The 9,954-nt window shown below is 41.6% G+C and overlaps 1 long non-coding RNA gene across 5 annotated transcripts; it reads right to left on the reverse strand.

The window, feature by feature from the left end:
• Positions 1 to 3,995: 3,995 nt before the first annotated feature.
• LOC135337973 (uncharacterized) lies at positions 3,996 to 6,862 on the reverse strand. 5 transcript variants are annotated; one of them, XR_010395389.1, is made up of 8 exons: positions 5,165 to 6,861; positions 5,059 to 5,119; positions 4,919 to 5,013; positions 4,766 to 4,875; positions 4,568 to 4,715; positions 4,401 to 4,508; positions 4,239 to 4,266; positions 3,996 to 4,185 (listed from the first exon to the last, which is right to left on the reverse strand). It is a non-coding gene; the product is annotated as an uncharacterized LOC135337973 (long non-coding RNA). The 5 variants fall into 5 exon arrangements; XR_010395392.1 differs by having other exon boundaries at positions 4,766 to 5,013; positions 5,059 to 5,107; positions 5,165 to 6,862; XR_010395390.1 differs by having other exon boundaries at positions 3,996 to 4,179; positions 4,766 to 5,013; positions 5,165 to 6,862.
• Positions 6,863 to 9,954: the final 3,092 nt, after the last annotated feature.

The raw sequence follows: 9,954 nt of genomic DNA on the forward strand, positions 1-9,954 counted from the left end.
CCAACAAAAGCCTATGATCTTGAAGCAATGCGTACAATGTATTTTTTTGTACAATGTATTTTTTTTAACTAGTACAGTATTTGCATTTCCTGTCAATGAAAAATTTGATATGTAGGCTTGTAGTTAACAAACAGCTAGCGCTTTTTAGTGCAAGGGTTTGTGGAAAGATGTGCTAGTCCACTTTAGAATGCCAATTATAAATTAGTTTTTTCGTTAGGGTTTGTGCGAAAGGTGTGAAAAAAAACTAGAATGAAACTACTAAGAACGCCAATTACACACGTTCTTATACACACGTTCTTATACACACTAGCTAGGGCCGTTCCTGAGCTAAAACTAATTCATATAGCAGCATGGGTGTCCAAAATGGTCAGTACAGAGTTTTACCTCTTATATATGTAGGGTTGGTTCAACTGGTCTGATACCTTCACCAATGTATAGAGGGGAGGTGGGCTCACATTTTGTATGGATTCAATTTTCATGACATCGTTAACCTTTTGAACTTTACCATGCTGAACTTTACCATGCTTATTGATTTTGTTTAAAAGCATAAGTACTTCTACCCTGTGCATACTTCTACCCTGTGCACCCACACAAGTCGCATGCATATCTAACATTCCCATGTTGACCAGGAATTCCATTGAACAAGCACTTTTAGGGTGTCTTCACTAAAAATGTAAGTAGTCATTTAATTTTTACATAGAGGAAGCATATAGAGTGGAATAAAATAAGATAGACAAAAAGGAACATGTTGAACAAATTATAGAAAAAAGTTTACTGAGGACAAAAGAGTCATTCTCTCCAATTTTTCGATGAGATTTGACTGCTGTCTTGTACTTCTGTAAGCGTTAAGCATTGATCAAGTTGATCAAGTTCTTTTCCCGGAATCAGTCCTTTAATCCTTCCAAATAGCAAAACATAACCCCTCACTTTTCTGAAATGATTATTAATATTCTTATTACTGATTGAGTCAAATGCAGCCGAAATGTTTCGCCGAAATGTTTCGTTGAAGGGAGCCAATTGAATAGTTGCAGTGAGCTCTCGTGTATTTTTTCATTTGGGCTCTCTATGGGGTTGAGTTCTGGGTGGAATTTTGGAAGGAATGGATACTTTTCGATTTCAGATTTTTTGAACCTAAAATCCACATGTTGTAAAAGCGTCTCTCACATCCAGTCACCATTCTTTCCTTCTGTCGAAATTCCCCGCTCCCTCTTCATTCCTTTGGCTACTCTTTGGCCTCCTTTGACTTTGCCATAGCATCTCGGAGTATTTTCTTAGCTCCACTGGGTTTTACGTTCATGCTCCTTACATTGAGTGTTTACATTGAGTGCGTCATCCCCCATCGCATTGTGGCAACTACTGTTGTCAAACACCCAGCAAATTCGCCCCTTAGAATACTTTATCTCTGCAATCTCAGCAGCTCTTCTTATTTGCGACATAAAACGTGCCAGTATCCCTCTTTATTTTCGCATTCTCTAGCGTAAGGCTTGGATTGGACTTTTTTGCTTCTTCATACTCCGTTTCGGATAAGGCCAAAAAACCGTTGTTTTCGTAGATAAAATCAGACACCATTATTCCAGCTCCTTTGCTTTTGCCTTTCATGATATTCTCGCCTTTTACACCCCACTTGAGGTTTTGATCATCATTTGAATGGAAAATGCTCTCATCATGAAACAAAAACACTTGTTTCTCGGCAGTCGGTGGTTCAATGTCTTCAACAACATCAGCACGCTCATGTCCATTAATTTACTGTTTGGTGTCTGATTTGTTCGAAGCTGAAGGCCCATTCAGTTTATCAAGGAGAGTCGTTGCTAACTGTTTGTTCATGTATTGACTTTTATAGACTTTTAAGTTGTTGTTTCAACCATGCAAGAAATGTTTAAAATGTGAAAGGAAATGTGAAATATCACTCAGCTAAAAATATTACTCAGCTAATGAAATGTGAAGTTGTCTATGAAGGACACATGATTGAGAAGGGCACATGATTGAAACTGAAACGTGGAAGGAAATTTGAACATTTCATCCTGAGGACATGTCGTGTTCGTGTTTTAGCATGTAAGAATTGTGTAGGAAACGTCAACTTATACTATCACTACATCAATCCTACACTGTGAACAATAAGGAAATTCCATTTTTGGTCCAGTGCGTCCTTTAAACTTCAAAATGATACCAAGATCGACTTCCGGAGATATGTTCGAGGGAACGCATTGCAACGCCCACCCTCTTGAGTAAATGACGCTCAAACGTCATGAATAATTGAAGTGCACTTCCGTATACTTAGTAAAAGATGTTCTGGAGTAGTTAGATTAGTAAAACCAGTAGGTTTTACATAGGATTGGCAGTGGGTTTGCCCGTGTTTGCCCGTGTTTAGAATATTTCAATTATTTTGACTCATGTTCAAACTGTTCTATCTCTGCAGGGAAAGGCCACATCAAGAAACTGGCTGAACAGATAGTTTATTTAGCCTTTTCTCTCTTTGTATCTCTCATTTCATAATCCATAAACATTTTAATGAATGAATATTTTCATTTTAAAAATTGCACTATTTCGACGTTTCACCGCTCTTTGTCTGACTGACTAAGTAAGTAAGTGAGTAAGTAAGTAAGTTTCTTGCCCAGCATTTACTCCAAGTACAGCCATCTCCAGGACATTCTGCACAGGGTTTCCAAACGACTACAACCTGGATTACAAAGCGCTTCTTCAGATTTGCGATTGCTTCCACGAGGCAGATGACCTCTCAGTCTCTATTTCTCTTACCTAGACAATTCCGCCATCTTTAATGACTCAGCAATTGCGTTGTGGCCAATAATAATAGATAGGCGTGGCTAATAAACCGTGCGCCTAAAATCAGTGCAGCAGTGCTTTTCCAGAGCCTGAGGTGTTCCTTTTCTTCACACTGTTCAGGCATGCTATATGCACTGGCTAGATATCATGCTCTTAAAATGGCTGTCATTTAATACTGATTCGCAAATTCAACATAATTATCAAGCAATAAATTATTACTCATTATACTATAATTATTAGTCCAGAGATATTCCAGAAGATATCTGATTAGTCCTGTCTTCTCTTCTTGTACTGCCTCTTGACGTTCCACTTTATGCATGTCATGATACGTAAACTGTACTGAAAAAGAAAGGGAATCCGACTAGAAAAACATTTGCAATGTGAAAAATTGCTAGGATTGGCCAGGGGAACCACAAAAAAGCGTGGGAACAAGAAATCAGACGAGAGCATAACTCCAATCCGTTACAACGTCATGAACATGTACAATACATAGTATATTAAATAATAGACTGTGTTCCAGATCCACCTATCAGCTTCCATCCACCACATCATTCCATGCAGTCACCAGTACGGTCCGTGCATGTTACTACGCATGGATGGACTGTGTGTACCTGTGCTCAACACTGCATGTATTAGGAACATCAATTCATCACAAATCATCATGATTATGTGCCCCACATTCTAAAATGGATGTATAATAAATATATATAGGGATTGGTCATCACTCCACCAGTAAAAATTGCGTGGCATATTGGCTGGGAAAACATGGGAAAACTACCAGTATATACATGTGATTGACGTTGTAACGGATTGGAGTTATGCTCTCGTCTGATTTCTTGTTCCCACGCTTTTTTGTGGTTCCCCTGGCCAATCCTAGCAATTTTTCACATTGCAAATGTTTTTCTAGTCGGATTACAGTAGAACCTCGATTATCCGGCCCTCCATTATCCGGAACCTCGATTATCCGGCTTGGCAGTTTTCTTGTTATCAGATCAGAAAATGGGGGTGTCCCTCAAACGCGCATGCGCGTTGCAGCTGTTACCATGGAGACATGCCTGCTTATCTTTTGCGCATGCGCAGACAACCATGTGGCACTGTTGTTTATCAATAAAGTGGGTGGATCAAGGCGTGGTTTATCTATTCGATTATCCGGCGTATTCACTTATCCGGCCTGCTTCTGGAACCAAGGTGTCCGGATAATCGAAGTTCTACTGTATTGTGTAAACTACATGGAAACTAACGACCAATTTATTGTAAATTAATTGCCAATCATCTTCATGTGTAATAATTATATAACATTGAAAAGCAACAAGGACATAAGTTCAGTTCAGTTCTTGACGAAGAAGCACCTACACAAAGAGCGTAATAAGTTCAGTTCAGTTCTTGACGAAGAAGCACCTACACCTACACAAAGAGCGAACATGTGAATTCACAATAAACGGTAGAAATACACTTACCATGATCAGACTTGCACAGGATCATTCCCTGTAAAAAAATTGAGTTTTATTAATTCTGAGTGTGTATAGAGAATTGGACCATGTTTTCAAATAAAACGGTTGACTATAATTATAATTGGAGGAGATCAAGAGTGCATGTAGGTGTACTGCATGTAGGTGTACCTTTTACAGCCCAGCGGGGGGCGTCCTAGTGGATGCAGATGGCTGCCAACGTATCAGGTGACAATTTCTTGGCTCGGTCATTGAGAGTGCTTAAAAACTTATTGAGACCTGAAACAACATACAACATACAATAAACGCTAGCAGTACGCAATCAAGCTGCAACTAACCATCCGACCTCCAGGATAATTTGTGTAAGACGATTTTGTTTTCATCTGAGGGATCGTCAGATTCCTCAGTCATGTACAAGTGAGATAGGTGACTCCAGTACTTTTTCTGCTCCTTCTCAGTGACTACATGGCCCCTTCGCTCAAATGTCTGAATGATAATTATAAAGCAATGATTAGAAGTAGAAGTACACAACTTGCCCTTTGCCTTCGTGACCGATATTTTCTTTGTTGGTGTTGCTTTCCAACATAGTTCTCTTTTCCAGACTGCTTTTCACTCCATTGCCGGTGCAGATTTTGGTAGCATCTAGCTGTGTTTGTATTAGTCAGACAACAATGCGTGATACATCTTACCAATGATAACTTTTTCAGAAGAATTACAATCACTTTGACTCAATAACCCAGTTACAATCTTCTTCCGCACCTCCTTGTTGTGGTGAGACGTGGAACTGTAAATAAAACAATCAGACAAAGAAGAATGAATACTTAACTACCTTTCCTCAGGTCGAATCTTCTCTTCTCCTCCAATGCAGTGTGAACCATCTGAACTTTCGACTATAGAGTGTCAGTACAAGGTACAGTAGTATTTAAGTAACTTACAGACAAAGTACGTGTGACTGCTTGCTTCTTTTTCACACTGGTATCACTGCTTGACGCAGGTGTCGAACCCACTGACTCAAGCTTCTTTAGTCTCTCTTCAAAACTGCTTTGTGTTTTTTGGATAGTTTCTTGATTGCTGAGAATTTTTTGAAGGATTCCCTGCTGCTCTTGAAGAATTGAACGAAGATCAAATCGAGAATTCGGTGTTGAGTGGGCTCTGTCTTCAACATCACTCCTACAACTCACGGCATGAGAATGAGGGGTTGATAACATTGACGAAAAACCAGAGGTATTTGGAGAAGTAAAAGTAGATTTTTCTCTTGATGCATTTCAGGTCAATATTGGTGTTGTTGGCTATCTTGCTCCGCAACCTTAGCTTCGAATTCCAGATCACTCAAATCTTGATCATCAAATAGATGGTGAGAGGAATATTGGTGAGAGGAATATTGGGTCCATATTCATGGTCAGTTGGTGCACCGTCTTCAGTGGTAGTTGTGGACAGGTTTCTTGACATCATCATAATTTGTGAAGCGGCTGTTCTACCCCTAGCCCTCTGCCTAGGCCTACTGTTAATGTTAACCATTGTTACACTCAGTCAGCTAGTACACTCAGTCAGCTAGCTAGACACGTGTTGTTCAGACCGCACATGCTCAAAAATTGGGGTCAGGCTTTAGGGCAGGGCGTGGCTCAATATAGTTGCCAGACAACAAGTCAATTATCATGTGCATTAAATAGGATTGCGTCTATAATTCAATGATGTCTGGATCTGATGCTAACTTAATTGTCAAACTTGACAATACTAGACTAAGTATATACTATGTACGTATACGTACTGTATACTTGTATCATTTATTATTATACGCTAGACATAATTATATACTTTACAGTGCAATCTTGTTTACAGTGCAATCTTGTACATGAATTATACTTGATGTACTTAATAATTATTATATTAACCCTTTCCCTGCTTTAATTAAATGAGAATAAAACAGAATATTTCCATTTTTTTCTTTAAAAATTTATATCTCATGAACCATACCTGGTAAAATTCTGAAACTAACTTCCACAGGTTCCTGTGATGTCATCGTCGTTGCCTAGCAACCAAGTACACCCCCATAATTAGCGATTGTTTACACATATGTACATAATTACTACTACATGATCACACACAAAGTAATAAAAAAAATTCACATGCTATAAATAGTTCACATTGAGACATAATATCAATATAAGAACATATGTGACAGGCTCTGGGAAAACCAGACTATTGGAGCAGAATTTAGTATTGAGCTACAGCTAAATTTATGCCAACAGTATAAAATCTCAAATAAAATGTTATTGATGTATAAGTATCTACAGTCCTTCTACTACCTCTCTGTAAAATCTGATGCTCTAAATCCAACTCTTTCCATCGAAACGCTTCGTCCAAAGTTTCGCTATTACCTTATTTTTCCTAATTAAGCAATCTTTGAGAGTCGTTTTTCTCGATACTACATTTTACGGCTTCGAGTTTCCAACGTGCATGACTCGGGTATGAAACTAGGTATGTGAACACTAAGCATATCATTGTGTAGGCAATGCTCTGCTCTATTATTTGGTACATTAATCACACATATTTTAGTCTGCTCCAATAGTCTGGTTTTCCCAGAGCCTGTCACATATATTCGTGTATATTATTGTGTGATGCTTTCCAAGCCACCCAGGAGGTACATCACTGAGCTCGCTTTTTTTAACGTGCTATCGGCAAATACATTACCCCTACTGCACTTAGAACAACTCCTACTTGGTGTAGTCACACTCGTGATGGTATTTCTTCCAACAGTTTCGGTATTTGTGAATACACAGGCGTACATTACACACCAAACAGGAGATTCGTGACTCGTGCCTGTACTGTGACCTACTGAGTTTCCTCGTACACCTGACAGCATTGCACACGACACACTCTAGTTTTCATTGAACTCTGGACAATGGTTGAGAGTGGTATCTAGCCTATCATCTCTAGCTGAAGTCCTCGGTCGTCCTTTGTTAGACCTTTTACGGTAACTACCAATCAGCTTCTCTGCTAGCTCCAGCTTGAACGTTATGAAGCTACCTTTCCTCTTCAGCTTTTCACGTGTCCAATTCTTGCGTGCATGTTTCCAGAGTTGATAAGCGTTGAGGATACTGGTGTCCAAAATATAGGAAAACACACGCTTCCACCACTTCTTGGAGCGCCTACCCAGGTTGTAGCAAGCTATGAGCTGGTCACCCCTGATAATCTGGCATGAGAGGAGGGCACACGACCCATTCGCGAGTACCATCACGGGCTGTTCGCTTCACTTTAGGTACAGAAGAGGCCTCGGCAACATGAATGGTGCTCATAAAATGGTGCTCATAAAATAGATGGGTCGGCTATCAACCCAACAACAAGCCAAAAGGGGGCCAGACGCACGATAATCATAATGACCTTTGTTCTTACTCTTAGGGACCACTAAATCACGAGGGAAATGTTTCCGTGTGTACCGAGCAGTTCCGCAAGCACCAATTCCCTTATTGTACAGAGTGAGAAACAATTTCGCCGAGGTGTAATAATTATCAACAAAGAGCCTGTAATGGTTTTGCTCCATTCCATGGACTAGACTGTACACTACTTTAGCTGTGGCGCCTTGGTCGTCAGCTGACACATGCTCATCAACAGCTAAAGCAGCACCAGTGTAAATCTGAAAACGCTTCACATACGCACTGATAGAGTCAGAGAGGACAAACACTTTGATGCCCCACTTAGTCGGCTTGTTTTTCAAGTACTGTTTGAAGCCTAGTCTTCCTTTGAATTTTATCATAGCTTCATCTATTGCAAGCTCGCCATGCGTGTTGTATTGTGAGTCAAACTGCGCAGACACTAGATCAAGAAGTTCACGCACTTTGAATAGTTTGTCATGCCCTGGCTGACCTCTTGGTACCTGATGGTCAAGATTACATAGATGAAAGTACCTCCAAATTTGCTCAAATCTAATACGTGACATTACTTCAGACAAACCAACGCTGATGAAAGGGTGCTTAGTGGACCAGTACAGGGGTAGCTGAGGAAGCTTCACAATTCCCATTAGAATAATCATACCAATGAAGGCTTTTATACCCTCTATGGTAATTGGGGTCCATGGCCTACTATGCTGGCTAAGATTTTGCCTGCATCTGGCAGCATATCGTTGAGTTTCAGCAACTATCAGGCGCCACACTTCATCAGTAAAATACCGTGAAAATAGCTCATACGCAGACATGCTGATATCTACAGGTTGACTTGGCCCTGGTTCTGGACCTATATAACGCCAAGCAAAACCCTCAGACTCACGTTTCTGCCATGGCCCATTCAGAATAGTCTGTTCCTCGGTCAGAGGTCCAAAGAAGGGATTTTTTACTGCCACTTCCAGGTGCGGTAGGGGGTTGACATATACCGCGTCCTCTCCCACGTCCACATCCTCTGCCCTGGCCACGTCCTCTGCTGGGCCTTACTTGTCCTCTACCACGTCCTCTACCACGTCCTCTGCCCCTGCCCCTTCCTCTGGCAGCAACTTTAGGTGGACTTACGCCTACATCAGAATCGGCTTCACTGCTGGGTGGAGTGTCTGAGTCAGAATCACTATCATCGGAGTCTCTGTGCTGTGGGGGGAGTGGTGTAGATGTGAGACGGGCAGACAAACGAGTGCGTTTGCGTGTGTGTGTGTGTGTGAGTGGTGTGTGAGTGGTGTGAGGTCAGGTCAGGTAACCCAGAGGGGCCGGAAGGGGTGAGAGGGGGGCCAGCAGCAGATCCTGTGATGGGTGTGAGATTGCCATCAACTAACCCAGAAGGACCGGAAGGGGTGAGAGGAGGGTGAGAGCGGCCAGCAGTAGATCCAGGAGTGGGGGTGATGTTTCCATCAGGTAACCCGGAGGGGCCGGAAGGGGTGAGAGGAGGGTGGGAGGGGAGGAACAGGTTCGATGCAGGGGCCAGAGAGTCTTCCTCGTCCTGAGACAGATCCACTTCGTCCAGCATATTTCCATGCTCTCCCGACGACGACAAATTGTACTCAGACATAGTGGGGGAGGGGCTGCGTTGATTCTCATCTCCTACAGCAGTGCTAGCTTCACCTAGCAAACAGAAGTTGCATGTCAATTGTGGCTCATGGTGTCCACTCATGGTGTCCACTCATGGTGTCCACTTCAGAAACAACAGAGCCTAAACAAAGCTATACTAGTCTAACAAGACTAACAAGACTAACAACACTATTCTAGTATCTTACCAGGACCATGAACATTGTCCATCTCTAGCTCTTCTTCCTCAGAGAAGTCTGGCATCTGGTCTTCTGGCTGGACCTCTGGAAGGTAGCTCCCAATTTCTTCTTGATCACAGGCACTGTCTCCTGACTCTACAAGGCCAAAATCATCAAGGTTGTCATCGTCCAGTAGTCCTAGTACCTCGTTGAGGTTATACCGTGAAGATCTTGCAGCCATTATAATTTGCAAAATTTATTTCAACTGTAACTTTCTTTGCCGACCACGTGGAAATTAAATAAAAATACCACGTGATAGAGCAGCGCAAGGCGCATCTGGTGGTACCTACAGTGTGTGCAGAGTTCAAACACAGCGTGCACTACGATTTTTTAAACATTAACGGTAGCCATGCCGACTATAGTCGGCTAAAGCGGGGAAAGGGTTAACGTGCACGCGGATAATATCTCACGAAAAGGCACGTAACACATGTACACATGAATCAGGTGAATTGTTGCAATTGGCCTTCATTGCCATATGCACAATTTGTCCACTTCTTGAGCCAC

Source organism: Halichondria panicea, chromosome 6 (assembly GCF_963675165.1).
Source record: "Halichondria panicea chromosome 6, odHalPani1.1, whole genome shotgun sequence".
NCBI lineage: Eukaryota > Metazoa > Porifera > Demospongiae > Suberitida > Halichondriidae > Halichondria > Halichondria panicea.